Source organism: Pieris napi, chromosome 16 (assembly GCF_905475465.1).
Source record: "Pieris napi chromosome 16, ilPieNapi1.2, whole genome shotgun sequence".
NCBI classification, from domain to species: domain Eukaryota; kingdom Metazoa; phylum Arthropoda; class Insecta; order Lepidoptera; family Pieridae; genus Pieris; species Pieris napi.
Genome location: NC_062249.1, coordinates 12,322,966 through 12,349,116, shown reverse-complemented (window position 1 = coordinate 12,349,116; position 26,151 = coordinate 12,322,966). Strand labels below are relative to the sequence as shown.

General features: G+C 33.0%; 1 long non-coding RNA gene across 1 annotated transcript; it reads right to left on the bottom strand.

Moving 5' to 3' along the window:
- Positions 1-13,390: 13,390 nt before the first annotated feature.
- On the bottom strand, positions 13,391-14,259 carry LOC125057300. The gene is made up of 2 exons (XR_007118188.1): positions 13,861-14,259; positions 13,391-13,541 (listed from the first exon to the last, which is right to left on the bottom strand). It is a non-coding gene; the product is annotated as an uncharacterized LOC125057300 (long non-coding RNA).
- Between the last annotated feature and the right edge of the window lie 11,892 nt (positions 14,260-26,151).

Below are 26,151 nucleotides of genomic sequence, written 5' to 3'. Positions count from 1 at the left end.
ATTGTTAGTTAACAAAAAATAATAAAGTCACACATGCTTACGGTATTGGTTATATAAATTTAATTGAGTTGATACACGGAGCTAAGCACTGATAGACCCAGTTTAATTTATATTATCGAGACATGACATCACTCCACCTGAGTGTGAACGTCACAATTTGTAGAGATACGGATATTCAATCGATTTTCTGTTTGATTTGATGTTTACTTGATACGTCATTATTCTTGGTATAGCTTGTTAGCACATCAGAAGGCAAAGCAGTGACTCCTTGTTACGTCATTATAATATCAATCGTGCGAAAAGTATATATTTAAAGTTTTATTAGTCACTAAACCTGTATTCGTTATCTACACTTATATTATAAAGAGGAAATATTTAATTGTTTGTTTTTTTTCCATTGAATGGGCTCCAAAACTAGTGAAGCGATTTGAAAAATTCTTTCACCTTTAGAATCCTACAATACCCTGTTGAATATAAGCTATAAAATATTTATACATATACATATGAAAACTTCGATAATGTAAATCGAGATTTAAAACAACTACTTTTGAAATATTTGTATCGCGTACATTATGGTAACTATTGACAATATACCAAAGTTATGTACTACAGTTTTGAAGACATCAAAAATGTCCACGATACCATAATATGTCTGACACACATTTAATGAAATAAATATGAAGCTGTGTAAAGCAGGGACTGAACGCGAGTTGGAAACAATTTTGCTGTAAATTAAATTGAATGCTATTCTGTGAATGTGACCAAAATAAGGGGCATCGCATGTCTCTTATTGACTGCGGTAGTCCTGTTCTTGATATGTTGCTGAACTGGATCAACATATTGATCAACATATTAAAAAGCTATAGTATTCAACACGACTGTAGAAGCCAGAGTAGTGTGTATGGTGCTAAAACTTTTTTAGCTCCTTCATAAAAGCTTGTCATATTTATATAAAGTATAGTTTCAGTTACTTTCCAAAGCTCGGAGGAGTAATTTGGTTATAAACCTACAACTCCTAAATTCCCCCCTAAACCCCTACAAATCTAAATTATTATGAAAACGATTTCCACATTGTGCTATAGAAGAAAATGTGTATGGAAGCAACCTTGTAACAAGTGGTATCGTAGCTTGAAAGTTGTGTTTCTGAATCAGCTCGATCGTAGGCCGTAAATCTGTTGCCAAGGTGAGACAAAGTTGATTTATTGGCAGACTGAAGAATACTAGTTTCCACTATTCGGCAGTTGTTTGATTTATTGGCATTTCGATATAAATATTTCCTACCACAGAATTACTTACATATATGTAGGTGACGAGAAGAGTAGAATACAAAGTTGATTTTACAATATAGGATTTTATTGATAGTTAGTATTAAATATTTCAACTTCTATTTTAGCAAAATAATAATAGAATCTAACAAGTAACCTTCTTGCAACTGAACTGACTGAACAGGCCAACAGGGTGTCGTGAGACAACTTTGTTAGTTAAACTTACAAGTTAAGTACAAGTTTATGACATCAGTCGGAAATATTAAATTGTGTCATTTCGTATCTTTATTAGTTTCATTCTCATAAAGAGCGAAGGATGTTAAAAATGTCGTTTAATAACCCAAAAGGAAATGAAATCTCGGAGATGCTTTTAACTTTTCTCGCAATCTTTATCAGAGTAGGTATTTTCTTATTCTGTTGCAATGATTGCAATGATTACATTAACTAAATCTTTAGCAAACCTAAATATTGGGTAACAAATCATTTATCGAAATAAGCTAATTGAACCCTTTCGTGTTTCTAACAAGAGTCTAAAACTGTAAGAGAAATTCGAAGAACTTTCCTAAATCTAATTTTCTCTTAGATTTACGCAGTCTCATTGGTAAATTAGTTAGGGGATTTTGTTTTGTACAAACATTATTAAGAAAATAGTCATTTGTTATTTTATATAAGAAAATGATGGTCAACGTACTTTTCAGATTAATTTGTTCCTTTTATAAGTTTACGGAGAAATCTTTTAATTTTAGAAACACTTTACTTAAATTTATTTCAGATGTATATATAACATAATATAATACAGATTATAATAATAATAATAATAATAATAATAATTTATTTTTTGCAAGAATATGGTACAAAATGTTAAGGTGATACAATCATAAATCGTTCGCATATTCTGCCACACACGATGGCGCGCAAATTTGTCTTAAAGTATTTCACATTATTATTCAATGTCAATTATTCTTATACTATCTAGTCTATTATATTATATACATTATATCATTAGCTTTATATCAATTACGGTGTTTCATGCAAATAATCATTTATTGAATAGTACATTTTTTCTAAAAGTAATTCACTAAGTCGCTTTTTAAAGAATCTAGACGGAAGATCTTTTAATTCTTTTGGTAATTTATTGTAGACTTTAATTGCCATACAAAAGCTGTTTTTCCGAAACAGTTCCAGATTGATTTTTGGCACAGCCAATTTCATCCCATGTCTACTTCTTACTTCAACTTCTACATTCGACTTAAAAATATGTATGTTTCTGTGCACGAATAAGGATATCTCTAAAATATAAATACATGGAAGAGATAAAATTTTGAGCTTCTTAAATAAAGGTACGCAACTATCAAGACAGTTTGCTCCACAAATTGCTCTAATACATTTCTTTTGAGCCTTAAATACCCTATTTACTTCGACTGAATTTCCCCAAATTATAATTCCATATCTAAGTATAGATGAAACATATGCATGATAAGCAGCTAATACCGTAGCATGGTTAACAGTTTCCCTTAGTCGTTTTAACACAAAAACAAAACTGTCTATTTTGTTCTGTAATTTTTCAATATGTGCCTTCCAACTACAAAATTTATCTATCGTTATACCTAAAAATACACACTCGTTCATTATGTCTAGTTTATTGCTTTTATATTGTAAGTCTAATTGTGTTTTAGAGTTATATGTCTGAAAATGGATTATGTTAGTTTTGGTCATGTTTATTTGTAGATTATTGGAATTCATCCAGTTAATGGCGTCGTCTAGAGATTTAATTAAGTTGTTTTTTAAGTCTTGTTCGTTTTTACTTTTTATTATAAGTGTAGTGTCATCAGCAAATAGTATACAGTTCTGGTGTATAGCATCTGGAAGGTCATTTATGTATGTTAGAAAAAGTAGCGGGGCCAAAATACTGCCTTGAGGTGTTCCGTACTCATTTTTCTTAAAATTGGATCTATAGGTTTTTTGCTCTAATTTACAAATCTTTGTTATCTCCACATATTGCATTCTATTTTCAAGGTAACTTTTCACCCAGTTATAAGCATTACCTCTTATTCCGTAGCAATCTAATTTTTTTAAAAGTCTTTCATGACATACAAAGTCAAAAGCCTTTGTCATATCTAGAAAGATACAACCTATAAGCATTTTATCATTTAAGCATTCAGTAATTTGTTTGACTAGGGAAAAGCACGCAAGGGTGGTAGAACAATTTTTTCTGAAACCAAATTGTTCTTTTTTTAAAATATCGTATGATAAAAGGAAATTCTCTATTTTATTATACACTAGCTAAAAAAACCCGGCTTCGCCCGGGAGTTGATATGAGATGACGTGGTAGAGTCGAAATAAAAAAATAAACTATGACGTAAAAAGTAAAAAAAAAGTTTATTGAAAACGTTTTCTCATTATTTACAATACTTGTTTATAAACAACATTTTTCATTTTAGTGTCCGGAGTATATATTATACATAAATTTTTCGGATTTCCTACTCTTGAGCAAGCTACATATAGCTGACCGTGAGAGAAGCACTTTGAGGTTAATGCCACAATATTTTAAAGTTGGTCCTTGCGCTTTGTTAATTGTAAAACTAAAGGCTAATTTTATTGGAAACAGCAGTCTTTTAAATTGAAATGGCAAATCCGAAGAGATCAGAGGTATTCTAGGTATAAATACTGTCTGTCCTTTGGTCTTTCCAGAAATAAGTTCAGCTTCAATGATATTATTCGATAGCTGTTTTACGATCATTCTAGTTCCATTACATAATTTTGGGGAGTTGAGATTTCTGAGTAGTATGATTGGAGTTCCAATTTTCAGACGAAGGCAGTGTAATGGCATTCCTGGTACTTGTAAAGAGTTTAGAAATTCAGTGGGGAAGTTGACACTTTCTTCAATGGATACCATCGTGTCGATCGATTTATATATTTTCTCTTCACCAGGTATTTTCTTTAGAATATTAAAATTCATATCGTCAACAATATTATTTTTAGTGGCCAAAATTGCTCTTTGAAATAACCACTCTGCATTAGTATAGTTCTGAATAATATTTGGATAAATTTTGTCGATTAGTTCGTCTTCAGTAGTGGCTATATTACAGAAATCACTATTAAGTTCAATGAGGCCGGTCGTTTGGTCAGTAGGATATGTACCTTCGCCGATTTGTAAAAGTATTTTAGCAAATTGTGCTGTTGTTTCATCTCTTGATAATTCAACTCTCATGTTTTTTGTTAATTGCAGTATTTGTACTTGTGGCCAGAGATGTGATTTTTTCAAGCATGCATTGATCTCGTCTGCTGATGTCTTGAACGAAGTTCAAATATTCGATAACAGATGGCGCCACTGCACTTAATTTCCAAGTTGAAGGGTCGGAAAGTCCCTTATATCTTTAAAAACATGCCCTTTAGATTAAAACGGGAACTTTCTTGTTCGAGGGGGGATAAAGGGCTATCACACCACATAAGTCCCTTTATCGTGTCGGGACTCCTTTTTAAGTTTTATCGGCACGCACATTTTATCGACTTAGTTTTATTATATATATATAGATTACTTTTTCGAAAATTTTAGATAATATGGGAATTAAAGTTATTGGTCTATAATTAGTCATTTGTGTTTTTGCTCCTTTTTTATGTAATGGTTTGATAATTGATATTTTTAGTTTTTCAGGAAAGATTCCTTCTACCATCGATAGATTAATAATGTATGTCAGTGGATCAAGTAGGTATAAAGCGCATGATTTAATTGTTTTGGTATCTAAATTATCGTATCCTGTAGATTTTGTATTTTTTAGCGATGTAATAATTTTTAATATATCCGTGTTATTTATGGGGGAAAGAAAAATACTTTTATGATTTAGAGGGATTTTGGCTTCTGGCAAATTGTTTGTTTTATTTTTTGTAGGCAGTGAGGTAAAATAGTCATTAAATAAGTTGCATATTTCATGTGGTGATTCATATGTTTTGCTATCAATATCAATTGCTTCTATTCCTGAATAAAATCTCATGTCTCGTGTATTTGTTTTAATTACATTCCAGGCTGCTTTAGTTTTGTTCTTTGCGCAATTTATGTATTCTGCATTAGTAAGCTGATGGGACTTATGTATACATTTTTTTAAAATAGATGAGTATTTATTATATGCAGATTTATTTTGTTTTTTATTGTGCTTATTTAAATGATATTTTAGGTATAACGTTCTTTTTTTTATACAACATTTTTTTAGGGCTTTAGTAAAGAATCTATTTTTGATAGGTTTGAATGTATTTTTAATTTTTAGGATCGGAAAACATAAATTGTAAAACAAAGTTATAGTGTCATGGAAGTTGTCGAATGCTTCATTTGTTGTGGTGGAGCTGTATACGTCCGAGAAGGTGAGGCTTGATAGACACCTAATAAATGTATTAGTGTTTTCCCTATTGAGTTCTCGTCTGTATATTTTTTTTTTTTTTTTTTTTAAACTCTTCATCTATCTGCAATCAGCCTCTTGGCTTTTATCAGATTTTTAGGGGAAAGGTTGGCAATTAGGGAACGCAAATCCAATAATTTTTACTCCCTCCGTAATTTTTAAACTGTCAGATTGCGGCAAGTTTCGCCCTTTTTAGCCGGTAGACACTGTCCGTCATTTCCAAGAGGCCCGAAGCTAGGGGGTTCACGTGTTGCTGAAGTCTCATTTTGTATCGCACGGTTGATCTTTTAATGTCTTCCTCGACAGTGGCAATTCCCAAATATTTATGGACTTCAGTATTTCGTGTTAACCACAGCGCTCCGCTCATATTTCGCAGTGTTTTGTTTTGTAGCCGCTGCAGGATTTCGATATTGGAGCGGCTTGCTGACCCCCAGAGCTGTATCCCATAGAACCATATTGGTTTAATTACAGTTTTATAGATGAGGAGTTTATTGTCCAAACTGAGTGCCGCATTTCTACCTAATAGCCAGTTCATGCTACGAAGCCTACCAATAGCCTGTATATAAACCAGTATTTTGGAATATCTTTAAAATTTTCGTTTTCTTCGAGTGTAAAAGTCAGTGATTGTGCGGTCTCATGGTCTGAAAATGCCAAGTAGTGGAGGTCCGAGTGTGTGTCATTTATGTTACTTGCTATTAAGTCTAAGCAGGAGTTTTTCCGTGTTGGGTGTTTTACATGATTTTGTAAATTATTATTTAGAAGAATAGAGATAAGTTCGTGGGAACTTTTATTATTTTTTAAAATGTCTATGTTCCAGTCTCCACATAATATTAGTTTTTTGTTGCGTTTCCTGCATAGGTTACTTAAAAGTTGTTCTAAATTATATAAAAAAGTTGTTACATCTAAAGTAGGAGTCCGGTAAATACATATTATTATTAAGTTGTATTTACTTATTTCAACGCCACAATATTCGAATTGGAGAGGAATTGGGGGTCTAGGGTAACAAATTTCCTTGTATTTCAAATTGTTTTTTATTAAGATGCACGAACCACCTCGGCGTTGATTAGGCCGAGAATATGAAGAGACTAATCTATAATTATTTATTTTAACGTTGGATTCACTTCCTTGTTTAATAAAAGTTTCTGTGAAACATATGATGTCCACACTTCCCAAACTTCCTTGCAGGTCCGTGATGGCTACACTAACTAAATCCTGTTTGCTAAGCAACCCTGCTATATTTTGATGGACTAGTCTTAATTTATTTTGCTTATTAGTTGTTACGAAAAAAATTACAACTGGAAGGCTGGTTTTTATTTGTAATATTGGTACCTGACATTTTAAGAAAATTTGTTATTTTTAATTGTACAGTGTGAGTCGACTTGTTTGTGTGACTAGGTTGCACGCTGGATTTATAGTTAAGATTTGTCTTATGCTGTGTATAATATCGAATGTACTCAATTTCCGTGTTTATTTTATCACATAAGTTGCAGAGGTGTTTTGTATGAGAATAGGGTGTGTTTTTATCGTACTTCGAGTGGCGTATTTTTAAGTAGTGGCAATATTTATAATTAGATAGTATAGATTCCAGATGAAAGTTAATTAATTTTACATTTAAGTGAGCATTATATTGTACATTGGTTATAAACACCTTTTGCTGTCGCAATTGGTATAACACATTACACAATTGTGAGATATGATGGCTGGATGAAACATACTCTGGACTGAAATTTGCTAGGCAACCCATATGGATTATATTTATTGACATATTAAATTATATATAAAAGAAGTTTCATTAAATAAGCATCTCGGTGAAGGTCGTTGTATAGCGGGATCTTAGACCATAATACAAAATTACAAATAAATCCAACAACTGCTATACAAACAATCCTTTGGGGGAATATGAATGTGGACGGAGGAATATGTGGCCTATAGACATGTTAATATGAAAAACAAACAAAGATCGCAGGATAAGGTGTAAAAAGCAAATTTAATGAGATCGCTCCAAAACAAAAGGGTGCGAGTTAATCGGTGTGTTATGATGGACGGATAACGCTGACATCCTTATTAAAACCGGGGGGACTGTAAACAGATCGCGGGTAACACTGATTCAAGGGCGCGGGGAGTGACAGGCCTGTGAATGGGGCCTGATCTGCTGATGCGCACATTTATTAGCTCTTGGTATTTCTATGAAAGGATATTTCTAGTGTATTATTATTAAACTAAAATCAATCTCAAAACCAAGAGCCACATTTTCCGTGCACATTTACTTAAGTGGGTTCACCAGAATGCATCGACATTGAATCACGATTTGGCTATTGTTCCATTCATACAGACAATAGACAATGATTACTATAGCAACATTGATAGCTTTTAAACATCAAAGTAGAATACGTTCACAAACCTTCACGTTTAGTAACGCAAAAGTACTAAAATTTTCATTTATCTTTGACATAATCTACTAAATATGTTCTAGATTGATATCCCAAGAGATCAACATGAAAAAAGTCCATTTGTGAAAGACGCTTTCCGTATTCGCACCTCGGATAACAGATCTAATGGTTCCATTCGTCTCGCGCCTGCCAACGTCTCCGGCGTTGATTTGTAACAGGGGCCTATCTGCAAAACAAAATGCCTCCAACTTATCGTAGATACACGGAGCCATTTCAGCGGTAATGACTCTGAATATTAAGCCGTGCTCTTTAATGTATTCTGGTATACGCTCTTTTTTTCTACCTTTTGTGTATTTATTTCATCTCTATGCGAGACTTTTTAACGAACAAACTTACTCGATACAATACTCAGAAATTTTCTCCTTTGATACTTCTACTATTAATCCGTTTAAATTAAAAAAGGAATTTACAGAGATTTTTCCTTTAAAATACAATTAATGTTCGAGGAGGCTTTTTGTTAATTTTTCAGGCTAACAAATTAAACTTGCTAAAGGAAATGAAAGATTGTAATTTGTAACTGTAATAGGAAGTTACTGCCGGGGAATTTATAAAGGCTTATTATCAGAAAATTACTGAGCAGCGATTTTCTCGTACTCCAATGAAGAATGGGGAAACGTGCGCCGATTAAATTCAGGACTAACCATTATATAATTTTTATTATAAAATGCGTTGAATACTTTATTTTCAAATTGTTTCCTCTGATTTATCAACACTCAGCAGCAGCAAATTCTTTAATGAGTAATAGGTTCTGAACACGATTTGATTGTTCCCTTTTGTGCTTAAAACACCTAGTTGAGCTTAATGACCGATAATTGTATTCGTCGTTACATTACATTATTAACATAAATGCTTATTTAAATCTGAAAATCTATTTGTCATGATTTAAGACACTTTCTAAATATACAACCTATTCTAGAATCTTCAAAAAACCTAAATAATTCGTTTCAATAATTACTTAATGTATATAATAATTACAAATTAATTCTTTTGCTTTAAGACAAAATCTGATTAATTCGCGTGAAAACCATCCTAGAGGCAGTTAAATCATATCTATATTGAGCATTTGAGCAATAATTCTTTATGATATATGATATTTTGGTGAGTGTCAGAAAATATTTTATCGTCGTCCCTTTAACTCGTCGCGCTCGTCTAAGAGGAGAAAAGAAGAAAATTTTAATATATAGAGAAACATTTTGCTATACTAAAAGAATTTTTTTAAAACATTATTATACAGTTTGATTTACTTGAACTCTTTACAGTTTATATTATGTCTAAATTATACTTTCGATATATGTATAAATAATACTGGTAGTTTTAAACCAGAATATGTTTTCTTATTCCCAACATACAATGTGTGTTCCCATATTTATTTACTTGATTAATATTTTATTTAAATTAATAATGGTCCTTGAAATAGAAAACAACGAGCTCGCTCGATTTTACAAGTGGTATATACATATTATAAGTGGTATATATATTATATATAGTGGTATGTATATTGCCACATCGACGAAGCCTTGCACATTAGTTAGTCTTTCGTTGTACATTGTTTCAATAATAAGTGAGTAGATGTAACATAATTTACCCCTTTTGCGTTTTTCATATACTGTTTAAGGGCAATATATTTTCTTTTCAGTCAAGACACGATCTAACCTCACAAACAATGAGCTAAGCTCTTGTAATAATTTTATATTACTTTCGTATTTCTGCGCAATAAATAATCTAGAAAGGGAATCAAATTTAAATAAATTGTGTTTCGAAAAACTTTTCTCTATTCACATAATAATCAATGATGTTTTATTATTTTTAATATAAAGAAATTTTATTTTTAAGTGCTATTGGAATTTTATTTTTTGTGATTTAATTTGTCGCAGTATCCGAGATGTAGTAGAAGTGGAACCCATGATATGAAAATACTTTGCGACAGGTTCTCGTGCAAACATTACTATTACATTAAATTGTATTGGCATGACATTGAATCACTCTTCACATGACCATTTGCATATAAATTCGATTGGCTTTAGGGATAACTATTGTCTCAAAGTTTCTTTTAAACGTTGCTAGCTGTTGATTGATGTTGTAAAGTCTACAAACTTCCTCGTTAAATTATCGAATCAACAAATCAAATAATAAACTTAAAACCCACTGCAACGATTTTAAAAATTGTTTCACTTCATTAAATAGGCATATAATATAAGGCCGCTAGTACCTAGTAGGTACACGTAGGGAATTTGTCTTGCTTCTTGAAATATGAACAGTGGAACACCCCTTCTTTCTTTTGGTTACTTTAGTTTGTTGTATCGCAGAATACAACAAACTAAAGTAACTAATATAGGTATATTATTATTAAAAATTATTTTAAAGCAAGCAACTTACTCTAAAGCTTACAAATAATATCGCCTATGTAAAAAGCAACTCTTCTGAGTAGAAAATAATGCGCCTGTTAAAATTTGATAGCTAATACTTCTCAAGAATACCTAAAATTTTATAAAATTCTATTTTAGTTCGTTTTTGTTTATTGTGATGATATAAAAAATACGTTGTAATATTTGCAGTAAACTTAAACACACTAGATTGCTGCAAAGTTACCTTTTAAGTGGAAAATCTAAAGCGCCTTCAAGAAAATTACAATAATTTAATTAAATTTATATCAGAAACTTTATTTAATTAATTAATCATTTGCAGTTATAGCCTAGATCCCTTTACCGTTACCAGCCTTTGCAACAAAGTGTTCAAAGCTCACAACAAAAGAAACTAATTAGAAAGCTTGTGAACTAATAAGCTATAATAGCTTTATATGTATTCAATCACGTGTATCTTGAGAACGAAAATCACGTTTCGAATGCTCAATATACCACAAGCCGTTTTACTTAGACCGCTGCATAAAATGTACAGAATTTTATATTAAATAATGAAAATGCTAGAAAGCTGTTCACCGATTCATAGTTTACTCGAGAACCAAGAATTGCATTTCTAACTGTCACCAATTAAAAACTAAATGTACAGCCAAAGCTTTGTTAAAATGTTTTACTGTCTTTCCGAGATATTACTGTTTGTGTATGAAACATTTCTCTGTAAACTTACGTTGAAAGGCTTAAAGTGAAATAGGAAAGCATTCGCATTTCTCGTATAAATAAATAAGTCCAAAGGTTAAAAATCGTGACACGAAAGGGCAACAGCAGTATTCCCATTTTTTGCAAAATCTTAGATTAAAATAATAGTTTTTCGTTTCTTAGCTATATATGCACCAAAAGGTTTAAAAAAATTCGCAATTCATTGCTTAGTATAAAACTAATTAACACGTTAGTAATTATTTCGCCTAACACCTAATTACACGGGCTTTGTATCGCTCTAATTAATAATTATTGTACATAACTAAAATTACAACTACTTTATCAAAGCAAGCATCATGACGTACATTTCAGAAAGTTTATTATCCAGAGAATCGAGGTATATTTTTACCATATATACTATGAACTAAGAAGATATATCATATTTCTTACAAAAGGCTGAATTCCGAAATTGCAGCATTTGTGAAAGTTTCAAATGCTTTTTCAGTAAGTCAGTCAGTTAAAAAATTCTCAGTCGAATGCCTCCTGCTCTCGGCAAATTTCTTATGCCGAGCATAAAGGCAGTACGCGAGATGGGGGTTTGGAAGCAGTGAAACTCGTAAAAATAACAAAGTTGAATTTGCTATTACTAGACGACTCGTTGGTTTAGTGGTTATTACTCCTGACTGCGAATCCATGGGTCCCGGGTTCGATCCCCGGCTGAGACAAACATCGAGATGATGAGCATTTGGTGTTGTGCTTAGGTCTTGGGTGTTTAAATATGTATTTATGTCTATCTATCTATAATATGTATGGATATCCGTTGCCTAGTACCCATAACACAAGCTTCACCAGCTTAGCATGGGTCAATTGGTGTGAATTGTCCAATCATAAAAAATATAAAAAAATTATGGACGGTTTTGTCGTCGTTGGCCAAATTTAAAGACGCAAATGGCTGTTTTACATCTGCGGATGGGATAACATTCTGAGCAGTGCCTTGCAGTCACCGACATTTTCTCTTTATTAGAATCAGATATCTTTATACGTTATTTATAATGTCTTGTTCTTGTCCTACTCTCATATTATTCAAAATGAATGTTTATATATTGTACATGAAATTGGAATATGTTTCATTCATTCAATTCCATTCATAAAATAATGCTATTTTTAATCAATGTTTTCTAATGACGTTATCATGAAAATTATCGTCCGTAAACTTTACAGACAACCACTTTTTTGTAAACATCTCTATTGCCTTTTACAATTTAATTATTGCTGATATTTTAGCATGTGCCTAAACTTTAATTTGAAACGGTTTATTATTTTCCTGCAGTTTTAATAATTTTTATATCCATTCTTATCACATCAATAAGATTAAATCTTTATATATTACTAGCCGTTTCGCGCCCGCTTTGCTGGACGAATTAAAATAAATTTTATGTTTCATTATTTTATTTTTTTTCATATTTTTATTATTCTTCTTTTTAACTTCCCGCTAAGAAAATTGAAATATTTCGAAAATCGAGTTTTTAACAGATGTTGACGTTTAGAGGTTCTAGGAATGTTTCCGCGGTGAAGTCCGTATGGATAAATTTTCATAAAAGTAAAACAGCAATAAAAAAATGAAGGAACGTTGGAATTTAATAAATAAATAGCCATAAACCATCTAGCATCGAATGGTGGTAGTTTCATGTCGATACGATTGGTGTTTTAAGGTCAGTGGTTTAAGCGTGAAAGAGCCTCAAACGAACACCATTTTCTTTTTATATATGTATATAGATTACGTTTCCCAAAAGTAATTCATCGTCCACGCCATATCCCCATTCTAAACAAGGATACGAGGAATTTATCTATGTACACATTTTTCCGATATAGGAAAATAAGTATGGGCTTGACGAGACACCGAGGAAGGAAGCCGGAACTAAGGGCGGAAATGGGGTAATGTGAAAGCGTTATATATCCGAAAATGGAATATTCGTTTCGCACCAATAACTTCCCAAATCAATATCAAATTATTATCTTATATCTAGTGAGAAACGTGAAATAAAAAAGCTTTTTATTTAGTCCATCTGTCAATGAATGACTTAGATAATATGACATAGAAACATGTGATCGAATACTAACGTAATATGTTAACGCATATCTTTTATTTTTAGACACAGAGGACAGAACTAAATACTTAATATTATGTAAAAGTAAATAAATAAATTCTTTGAGTCATATAATATCTTGAATATAAGACAGAATTTCGACATTTTTATTCAATTAAATATTTAAAGTAGATTCCGTACAGTGACGTAGGCAACATAAGCCCAACCCGCCAATAATATCAATCCGCCCAAAGATCGAGACGTCAAACAAGTCTCTTCGTCGCATACTCCGTATCTGTGAATGAATACAATAATTTATTGTTTCTTTAAGGAATCTTTTTTTGAAAAATTGCATAAGAGTTTGGATACTGTTAATTTAAATATAGCAATAGATTGTATAAAAGAGATTTAATTATGAAGCAATCGCTGTTTTGTAATAAAAATTAAATAAGTAGTGCTCTAAGTGTCTAATAATATGTACGATTCTCTTATCATCACTCATTACAATATAATATATATCATTATTACATAACAATAAAATCATGATATATGTAGTCTTTGTCATTGTCGGCTTAAACTTATAGATTTACAAATTTATCAGATTTATTGCGTACCTCATAATGGTATAACAAATCATAGCACCCGAGGCTGCGACGAATCCTATTGATGAGAGAGTCATAGCAATGTGGAGGAATGCTCTGACAGCTTGTTCCACAATCTTCAAAGTGAGTCCCGCAAAAGCAACAATTATTCTTACAAGTATATCCATATAGCTGTTCCATTTGTGATCGTATCATAAAGATATGCACCTCGCATTCGCGTCTTAAACTTGTAAAAAACACGTGACTTGTCCTTACATCAACTCTCCTTTCTATTTTATCTTAATTTTATGTATTAGGAAAATGATTCATTATTTTTATAATGCTTTGTCTAATTGGTATATTTGTGTTTTATTATTGTAAATCATTTTAAGATAACGCTTTAACCTTCAACGCTACGTCAAGATGACACAACATTACAATCCCACAGATGATATCAAATAACAATATATTCAAAGATTATAATTTGAAATAGCCTTAATACGAGTTACATACATTTTAAAATGTGTAAATAAATCGGTGGCGCTACAACCTCTTTTAGGTCTTGGCTTAGATTTCTGAATCTGTTTCATGATCATTTTTTAAATCTTATAGGCAAGTAGTTGATCAGCCTTCAATGCCTGACACACGCCGTCGACTTTTTGGGTCTAAGACATGTCGGTTTCCACACGATGTTTTCCTTCACCGTTCGAGCAAATGTTAAATGCGCACATACAAAGAAAGTCCATTGGTGCACAGCCGGGGATCGAACCTACGACCTCAGGTATGAGAGTCGCACGGTGAAGCTGGGTGAAGAAGTTAAATTTTAAAATGTGTGGTTGTAATAAAATACGATCGGTACTACAATGTGTTTATACCTCTAGGAGTGGCGTTTGTTTTGCCTTCAATAAGCTTTGCCTCAATCAGATTTGCATATATTTTAGGACAGAGACAGTAAGCACTGATAATTCTGTTCAAACTGCTAACTTTCAGACCGTCTTAAAGCCAAATCAAATACCGACCGCCACTTAAGCAAACTTAGTATAGTTTAACTATAACTTAAGCTTAAGTACCTTCCGTAATCTCGCCTTAATACAAGTTATTATAAATGAAGAATGAGAAGATTAAAGTGCAGTGGACGTGGTCTTTACTTGTATATTATTTAATTTCTATTTTCACAGTATATTAGGATAAAAATAATAATTCTCAAATGCACATCAGTCGTGAACTCGGAGCCAAACGAAAATATTCACGCCACAGTACGTTTATTCACTATAATTTCTCGTAATCGTTATTTTATTGAGCTTTCAGGGATTTCGCGTACTTTAGGCTGTTTATCCAACGGTTTATCAAACGCTATTAATGACGTACTTAATATTTTAAGAGCTAATTATATATTTATTTTAAGTTAAGTTACGTATTTCCTTTCGTGAACTCAATATTATTTGAACTGGGTTAAGCGTCGCAAGCAAATGAATTCTATGGATTGCTAGTATAATTAACGAAAAATAGTTTGTGCACAATAGCGTTAATATAGGTACCGTATAATTGAAAATTTGTAACTGAAGCCATCCTTATTTTAATATTTCGTATAAAGACAACGCAATCGGCCATCAATTTCAGGTTTATGGAAACAGTGCTTAACAAATCGTCTGCGCTGAAAGTTTTAAGTGCGCAATTCAATCTTCTGGGTCGTTATAAAACTTCATCAAGTTGATAGCAGTAATTACTAAATGACTATCAAATAGAATATTACTCCTTAATATGTTTCAAAGTCATCTCTGGATTTTATGAGATTCATTAAACTCGTTATCATGGAGCTGTGGAAATACTTTATTCGTATGAAAATATCATTTGATTATAAGAAATGTTCTCCATAATCTCGTAAAAAAACATCCTATCGATCACTAAGTTTTATGGTGTTTGTTTAATAACCCCTTTCATAGTTCATATTTGCTAAAGCGCAAACATTATTACAATTCATATAAAATTTTTCGGTACCTAATGTTACATAATCATTTACTGTACAAATAATAAATTATAGACAATTATAAATTATGTAGAAATACATTTCTTGGCACTAAAACATTAACTGTATTTGTCTAGTATTATATTAGAAATACTTCACGTAAAAGTACTCCTCGGACAAAAAGAAAATAGACAATTGACAGAGTTATAGTATGTAAGAAGCCCAAAGTCAGCTTTATGAAATTTAGTCTCAATGGTTTTAGAGCTCAGATCATGTATGTAAATCTCCTTATTAAGCTAGAATACATTTATCTCAAAGATTTAAATAAGAAATGCAAATTTTATTTGTCTCTGTCATTCAGATATAAACGAAACAAGGCAATAAAAGAATTACTGTTGGTATTCTACTGCAGGTGAAAGTATTTTATGTACTCAAATTTAACTAAAATTTACTATAAGTATGATGATATCCTAGAATTATTAAAATTATACTGACTCTCCGAAATAATATTAGTTATAAATGCTGACCACATTTTATTATGATTATGAAAGTATACAATAATAATAACAGTACATAATGATGTTTCTATGAGGTTAAGGGCACATAAAAACGTGAAAAAGGGATGTAATCATGAACATCGAAACCGTTCACGTGTAATCTCCGTTTCACGTAATGGGTTTATTATAAGGAACACGTAAAGTTTAAAGAGGAAGATTTTGACGAGTAACGTGAAACTAACAGAACTTATCTTATATAAAGTCATTAATACTTTTATCAAACAATAATTTATCGCGGATTTATTCCCTTTGTGATGCTTCTGAAAGTTTCTGAATGTTAATTAAAACAGACGAGTAAGAAACTCGAATAATTACAAAAGTATAAAACAATTTTAATAACAACGGACAATAAATGTTTATTTATTGTGTTTGGAATCGTCAGGTTTTTGATGATAAAGATTGCACACTTCAATGAAAAAAAGCACGGCACGCTATTTTAATTGTTTTGTTTACTGCCAAATGAATTGGAGACTTTTGCCTTTTTATTATTGGAGTAAATGCTTACATACATTTTACAGTAAATGTATTTATTATAATGTAATCAGAAAATTTAAACAATTGTGGTGATATGAAATCTAACATTAACAAATTAAAAAGAAGAGAATGAGTTAAATAATGATGTACAGTGACTGAGGGTAACTGATGTAAGAGACTTTTAAAACAGTGGTAATTAAAAAAAAACAAACTACGATTTAAGAAATATTTACAAAGGCTTAGGAAACCAATTCCGTAAACAAAGCCGTTAATCTTACAAGTGGTGTCTTCTCATATAAATCCTCCATTTGTGAGTTACACATAATGAAGTATCCAATTAGGAAAAACTTTTCCCTCGACGTATAAGAGGTTTCCTAATTTGCACGAAGGATTATATTAATTGATCCGTTACTAGGTACCAATGATTCGAAAACATTCTATGAAATAATAGATGAAGTAACTTGGTCAGGATATAATTAAATTAACAGTTGTCCAACATCTAACTTATATAATTCAATTTAAACCAAGACTTTACAGGCTTATAACAAGGCTCAGACTATATTCATAATACCATCCGTATCACCTTTACGTCCATCGTTCCACAACTGAGCTTGTTTTAAGGCAGTTTTTACCGCGCAGCACCTCTATGTGGAACCAGCTGCCCACTAATATATTTCCGAGCATTGAGAGTGTCCATGGGCAGCGGTATCACTTAACATCATGTGAGCAAAAAATGTAACTTTACTAATATTAGGTACTGCCCACTAAAGTACTTCCGAACTAATTTGACTTGGGGTCCTTTAAAAAAAGAATGTACCAATTTTAAAAGGCAACGCACTTGCGAGCCTACTGGCAATGGGCGGTCGTATCACTTTTACATTTAAAAAAAACTTTAAATGAATGAAGCACCAATTATGTGGTACAATCAACTAGGAACTTTAAATCTTTAGTTAGCGCTAGTCACTTGTATATTCCTCAATATCCGAGAGACTCGGACTTATTATGTTGTGCTTTATAAGCTTAGTAATTTTGGTACTTGTCCAAAGGAGCTGAGACGAGGCTAACGCGTCCACACATTCAAGGGTTCAAAGACATCCCATCCAGTCACTCACTATCATCCCTGACGATGTCTATTGTTGGCATATATTTGATCTGATCATCCTTTTTTTATGTAGCAGGAGTCAAACGGGCAGAAGGTTCACCTGATGCCCATTTAAAATATTCGACCCTCATAATATTTTTAATTGTGTAATTAATTTTCTCATCGTCAAAATTAGAATGTAATAAATATTCAAATAAACGCCAGATGTTTAAAATGAAGTCCGTTGTCTCAAACGGAGATTGTCGGCGATAATTAATTATTAAATATTTGTATTTTTAATTCATTAATGAAAAGTCAACTCATTAAATAAAGCTTTATCAAAATTAGAGCAGTTAAATCAGAACTTATGGTCTAAGATCCCGACATACAACGACCTTCACCGAGATGCTTATTTAATGAAACGTATTTTATATTTAATTTAATATGTCAATAAATATAATCCATATGGGTTGCCTAGCAAATTTCAGTCCAGAGTATTTTAATTAATATTAAAAAAAAAAATATTTTTTTAAACATTTCACCGGTATGATTATTAGATAAATTCTATACCAATCGAAAGTATGAAGCCCATAGAATATGCAAACGTTAGGTTGTTTTTAATCAATTAATTATTTATGTGTATATTTTTTATGTGACACTAAAGTATATATACATCTTTAGTAAAAAAGAAAGTTATAGTGATACATATATAATACTACCATGATTAAAAATATTGATTGAAAAAAATTAAAATAAATTACTACATGCAAATAATAAAAAAAATTTTTTTTTTAAATATTAATTAAACATACTCTGGACTGAAATTTGCTAGGCAACCCATATGGATTATATTTATTGACATATTAAATTAAATATAAAATACGTTTCATTAAATAAGCATCTCGGTGAAGGTCGTTGTATATCGGGATCTTATACTATTACATTAATGACAAATAATTACGTTTCATTTTTGATCTTCTATAACTTTAATTAGTTCATATACACTTTATTGCTTACTCAAGAGGCAGTGCAATGGATGGAAAATATGTAGGGACTAACTATTTTTAAAATCTTTTTTAAAAACAATTCATATTAAGATGTGAATGGAGATGAATTTGTAAGTTGGCATGTCTACATTTTTTATTATGTAACAGGCGGCAAACGGGATGGAGGCTCACCTGATGCTAAGTGATACCGCCGCCCATTGCCAGTGGGCTCGCAAGTGCGCTGCCGGCCTTTAAAGAAATGGTACGCTCTTTTCTTACTCTTTTCTTACGTTTTTTTGTATTCTACATTGGCGTCCGATGATGAAACTCAGCTGCAGGTATTAGTCCGAACAACTCCTCTGAACATTGTAATGCGGTGCCATGGTAAATGCGGTAGAAGTTGCAGTGAGAACCCACATCTCTACGCAACGCCAAGGGATCAAGCCGCTCGGAAAGTAAATACCTGCCCGGCCAGTGTAAAGAGTAGCCCCAGTCCTGTCGTCCGCATAGCAATGAATGTTGCTAAGTTGCAACATATCATTGATATGCTGATGACAGCACTGTTTAAAGTCGGATCGAACAGTTTACGATGACGACCTTGAAGTTCCGATCAGCGAGAAAGCTGGAAATCCTGATGCATAATTTCTCGAGGAGAAGTGCTCTGTGCCACACCCGATCGAAGGCTTTCGCTATGTCCAACACACCTATGTGTAAGGAGAACGAGCTAATCGTATATAATAACGTTAATCAGCTGTCAACGTCCTGACACCTTAGAACAAGAAGGTTATACCATTTGGGTGATAGTTGGGAGATCAGAGCAATCGCCGTTTTTAGGGATCGGATGTTTTCTTTATCGTCTTTGAGTTAGGCTACTAGTTTAACATTATGTATTATATAATAATAGCACGAGAAAATGGCTAAAGTATATTTTATTTGCTATGATCCAACTAAAATCGATTAGAAAGTAAACCCATTTCAATCGACGTACTAAAAGACCAAATCACGATCCTTTCAACAGTATCCTATTATTTCAGGCTGTACAACTTCAGTTTCAATGAGTTTTCACGGCTTTGTAATTGTTCCTAACGTTTCATTATCTGTTAGAATGAGAGTTTAGCATCGACTTGGGACCATTTCCTCGACAAATTTGATTGCCCTAACATTCTCGAGGGAGTTATAAAGGTCATTGGAAACAATCTGCCTGCAGATGGTTTTAGCGGTACTTAAACAAATATTATGAAACTTGTTCATCTTTTTTAACCTATTATAAATATTTATATATAAATATTTAAATTTTTGGTATATCGCTCGAGTGAGTAGAAAAATATTAAAAGCTAGTTTTAGTCAACTTACTATACAAAAAGAAGTAGAAACGTAAAGTTTTAGGAATAATAGGGTCTGGTCTGAAATGGTAATTCTAGTGCGTCCGTGAGATTCGTAGGGCATTAATCTCGGAGCGCCAGGGCGGAATAATTGGCCACCCGATAGATTAACTGTGAGTTTGCCCAACGCTCATCTACAGGGATCATGATCGACTGATTAGTAATCGGAATCACGCATAACATCCGTTCTTACAATTACACTAATTACCACTTTTTTATTTATTTGCGTAACCAAACCAAATACTGAAACTTTACAAGATTTTTAGCCCTAAGTGCCAAATTATAGACTCATATTCGGTTTATTTTAGGTAAACTAATAATTTTGATAATTATTTTATTATGTTATTTTCCATATAAAAGTCTCAAAAAATCTCCTATCAAACTGAATAAAGAGGCATCCAGCCTTCAGTCCATCTAATTTGAAGAAATGATTTAAACTTTTCAAATAGGTTCAAGTGTACCCCTTTTATCGAAAAAGTTTTTGCTAAATATTTAACTTTCGTTTTAACATATCAAACAAAAATTAAAACTTGAGCAAGTTTTATATGAAACCAAGCGATAACTTGAAATTTTGTTACAAGTGATCTCGAATAAATAAAAGTTGGATAAAATAAAAGTTGAATCAAGTTAAGTATCAAAAAGGTATCATAAAACAAAGTTCAAAGCAAGAACTCAACAACACTGCGATTTCCTTCAAAGCATATCTTAGGGAACTATGTGGAAATCCTTTGATCTTAATCGCTGTCTCTGCGAAGAAAAAATATGTTCACGGTTATTTTTCAAATTCCATTTAAAATTATTTATTGATCTTAAAAAGCATACGAATAGTACCCGGGATACAAATTGCCCATAAAATTATAGATAACATTCGACGACACTATATTCCGTTTTGCTAATTCAGTGGACAGCAAAGGCTTTTGTTTCAAAATTATATAAAACAATTATTTTATTTTAATGGTACTAAATGGACTAATTCTTCAAAAATATATTGCTATCCCTTTAAAAGAATCAAACAGTGGGTTTTATAAAACATATGACAATCTATTTTAACCTATATTATATTTTAGGCAAAATAAAACTACAAAATAATTATTTATAGTCCGGTCAATTTAGACATCCAAGGTTACAGTAATTCGCACTTGGCTGAATATTGGTAGGATTGCTCAATACACTATTATAAAGGAAATGTGAAAAGTCCTCATCGATCCGGCACGTGCAAAAAAATTTACTCCGAGTCAAAGATCACAAAAATGGGTTTTTCGCGATTTTCAGCAAAATGGTAAGTTTGTCATAAAATTAGTTTTTACAAATAACTAAAAAAATTGTAGATCAGATAATTATCTATAAAAAATGTCCAAATACTTTTTTCCTAAGAGCCACCGTTTTTGAGATATAACGATTCAAAAAGTTGAAAGAGTTGTAATCGTCATAATATGCACACGTTTCCACGCCACCTTTGAGGTAGTGTACTTAGCGGTTTTTTTAATGTGGTTTCCCCGGTAGGCCTATTCCACTGATCTTTTATGATTCTGTTTAATTTGCAACTATTGAATAACTGTAGATATTGACAAGGGTTGAAAATGATGAAAGGGGTGTAAATTACAAAAAATAAGAAAATTTATCCGTCTGAATCTAAATCATCATTAACTTCTGCTTTTTCTTATTCTTGTTCTTCTTCTCTTCCTTCTCCTTCTTCTTCTTTATCTTCTTCATTCTGGGTGTTAATAAATTGTCCCAATAATGACACATCGCATGTCTCTTCGTCAACATCAAATGAATCTTCAATTGTTGGCAATTCAACATTGGAACATGACCGGCCTTGACAGTTAGTACATGCTACAGAACAAAACAGTCCAACTATTTTTGCAACCACATTTAGCACTACATCCCTTTTTACAGTTACAAAAAATGGTGTTTAGTAGTTTTTCTGGTGCAGGTGGAAGTAAAGTCTGAACTGGCTTTAATGAATTGTCGACCAACTTCCAACCCCAGTCTTTTCCAACAGCACGAAATAGGTTAGAAAAAATAGGTTACAATAAACACGTGTTTTCACTCCAGAGCGATGTTGCTGAAGGTTACACTAGCGTAGAAAATAAAGGACTGGGTTTTTTTTTACCCGAAATTTTCATATTTTATATGTGTAAGTCACACTGATCGATAGAACGATATTTTTGCTTGTATTACGGCTGCAGTGATGTATATACGTGGTGTACTTATACATATTATGACGATTACAACTCTTTTAACTTTTTGAATCGTGATATCTCAAAAACGGTGGCTCTTAGGAAAAAAGTATTTAGACATTTTTTATAGATAATTATCTGATCTACAATTTTTGTCTAAACTAATTTTATGATAAAACTTACCATTTTTCTGAAAATCGCGAAAAACCCATTTTTGTGATCCTTGGCCCGGAGTAAATTTTTTTGCACGTGCCGGATCGATGAAGACTTTTCACATTTCCTTTATAATAGTGTATTGAGCAATCCTACCAATATTCAGCCAAGTGCGAATTATAGTAACCTTACCCCTATTTTTTAGTCTAATTTGACCGGATTATTAGCCGATCCCATATACATGCAATTTTTTTTCCATTTTCCTTCAAACCAAAGGTATGTTTATAATTCAAGGCTGTCCCTTTTTCATATGAAGTACACGACATTATTTTGTAGACTTTATAAGGCACTAAGAATATTTATGATGGGTTACTAGTGATTCTAAAAAGCCAACTATCGTTCAAACTAAGCAACTCACAACGTATAAAGCGTTCCAAATTAAACTTCCTGTGATTTTTTTCCTACGAGGTGTTAGGAAATTATTATAAAATATACCTTAGGTCCAGTGTAATATTTTCGTATTGATAGAAAACAAAAAATAGAAAATTAAAAACTTTTATATAACTTAGATTAATTTTATCTTGACTTCTGTTTTCGACATTTGTCAGCATCGACTAACAAAATATTAGAAAATGTGAAAGGGATGGTCCCTTTCACACGCATGAATAGTTATGATATCATAGTAGTTTTTATAGAATTACCTAATAGCTCTGCGTTACCTTAGCTCGCTCAGTAGTTTTTACAGATCGTGTTGATACATAATAAATGAAGACGTCGATGGCCCTTAAATTGAATAATTGATTGTCAACAGCAAAACAAGGTTCTTGCTTGCAGATGGATAAAGTCTAAAAAATAATAATTGAGGGCAAATTCTGAAAAATATTGACATAAGAACGTCGTTGCCCTTTAGAGCGGCGGTTTTTCTTTCTAATGGCGTCCTGAATAAAATTGTTTACACGAATCTGGGAGGCCTTTGAATTTCTTTGGACTTTATGAAATAAGTGAAAAATAAACTTTGGTGTTAAAGTTCAACGACAGTTCACTTATTATTGATATTTGGTCGTATTGTTATTTATTGCAAGTTTTTTTATATTTTATCTTATAATTTCTCTCGCTCATGTAGTTGTCTTTCAAGCTGTAAAGTTTTAAACTACTTCTAATATAGTTTATTACAATTAAAAAAAACTTTGAACATCAATTATTAGAGGTACTATCACACAGACATAAACTATACTATAGTTTTCATTCTATGCTATTTAATGAAATGCGATTTCACGTAAAGAAATAAGAAATACTGGGGTACCACACGTGCTCGCGGTGGAGAATCCCCGTCTTCTAGGCGTCCTACACCGGGACGATCAGCACCCGGTAATGCATGCACTCCCCTTCTTGTTCAATCCTGCGCTCTACGACCAACATAGGTCAATTCCTCATCAATCTCAGGGCAAACAGAGCACACCAAAGGCACCCCCTTCCACACTCACCGTGGACTATGAAAATGTTAGGGGGGCTCAACTCCACCATCCACGCTGTCCACTATCTGCTTTGCTCTTCTTTCTTTCCGAGACTCAGTTATCCTTCCCGGCTGATACTTCCTGCCTCTCCTACCCGGGATACAAATTGGAACATTAATTTGTGCCGCGGGCGGGAGTTTGCATGTACGTCAGAGAGGATATCGGTTCTCGTCGCCTCGGGACGCTTGGAGGAAGGGACCTATCGAACCTCTGGCTGCGCGTAGACTGCGATGACCATCCGCGATTCTACGCGTGTCTGTATAGGTACCATAGCGGAAATGACGAAACTCACCGACTCATCGAGGACATCCAAACGGCTACAAATTCCCTGCTCAAAAGGGTTCGGTCCGCTGAAATAGTGATACTTGGCAATTTTAACGCCCACCATGCCGATTGGCTCTGCTCTGAAACCACCGATCACGCGGGAAGATCCTTTTACGACTTTGCTTTAGAACACGACTTGTCACAAATTCCTGCGATTACGCGAATGCCAGATGTGGATGGTCGTAAACCCTCTTTATTGGCCCTTCTGCTGACTTCGCATCCAGAGAACTACCAATCTCTGTTGACCCACCATTGGGTTCGTCGGATCATTGCGTGGTCCGGAGCATTGTGCCGTTCAAGCGCCCTCTACGGTCTCACTTCACGGGCTGTCACTGCGTGTGGCACTACGAGTCAGCAGATTTGGATGTGATATGGTCTTTTTATGTGGTACTCCAGTTGCCGTCACTGACTCTGTCACAGAGGTGGTCTTGCAAAGGAACCTTTTTGTTCTATTCTCTGCGGGGCCGGTCGGTGGTAAGTCAGCCATGGTTTAGGCGTGCTAGCAAGGCGGCTTTGCGTATTGAGCGAGAATACTTGAAAGCCTGGGCAGAAGCGGCGGCATCCTGTGATGCGACTATCGGCGAACGTAAAAAAGCATACAACTCAGGTTCTTCTATGGGGAAATCGCTAAGGTAAAGTCAAACACATTGCCAGATTTGACGAGAAACGTCCTACGGGGCTCGAGCCTTTTGGTTTCCTGCCAAAGCTGTCCAAGAAAATTTCTGTCAGCCCTCCATTCCACCACTGCACATTGGGAGGATGACTTGCTGGCCCATACCGCGAATGAGAACGTCGATATTCTTGGTCACCACCGACGTTATTGCGGTGTGATACTACGATGCCTGAAATTATGTTCCGGCAACATGCTATCCGCAAAGCCGTATCTTTCTTGGACATGCAGAGATAAGTTCTATGAAATATATTAACGGTGGAAGGAGGCGTCAAATGCACTATTATGGCTTTAAATTTTTGAAGGAAAAATGTTATACATTTCAAATAACAGTCAGCACAATATGATGGATATTTAAAGATGGAGTTTTAACGATTCATTCACCGTTTTTTTTACTTATACAAAACAATACATTACTAATATATCATATTTACTAATATTCCTATTTACGGTAGACGTAGTTAACCTAGCAAATTGTTTGCGGTGATGTCAATTTACAAATATGAGCTTCTGAAGTCGATAAAACGGAAATTGCCCATAAAATTATACGCAGACATGACAAAAAAGGATTTACGCTAACTCATAAACATAAATTTCACATCAGTAAGTAGAAATTTGATACTCGCGCTGAAAAAACATGACAAAATGAACCTAAAACTATCTGTGAAATCGTGGATTAGCCATTGAGAGCACCATTGTTTACTACTGTCTGTTCCTTAACAAAGAAGAAGAAATGTAACTACTATAAAGAAGTATAAACTAGTATTATAACTGATATCTTATTTATTACATAAAATAATTTGTGTATAGTTGATAGTATATGCCTAGATTAATGTTGATACATGTAAGCAAATAAGCTAAGAAATAAATAAATAGCAGTTAAGATCCATTTAAACTATTAAGTATAACTATCACTCTTCACTGCAATGTTGTAGGTGCCTTAAATTTGGTAAACAAAGGCGAAAGTTCGATCGTCCGTGTTTGCTAAGACTACTTCCAAAGCTATTTGTCCTTCGACGATTGTTAGAAAGCAA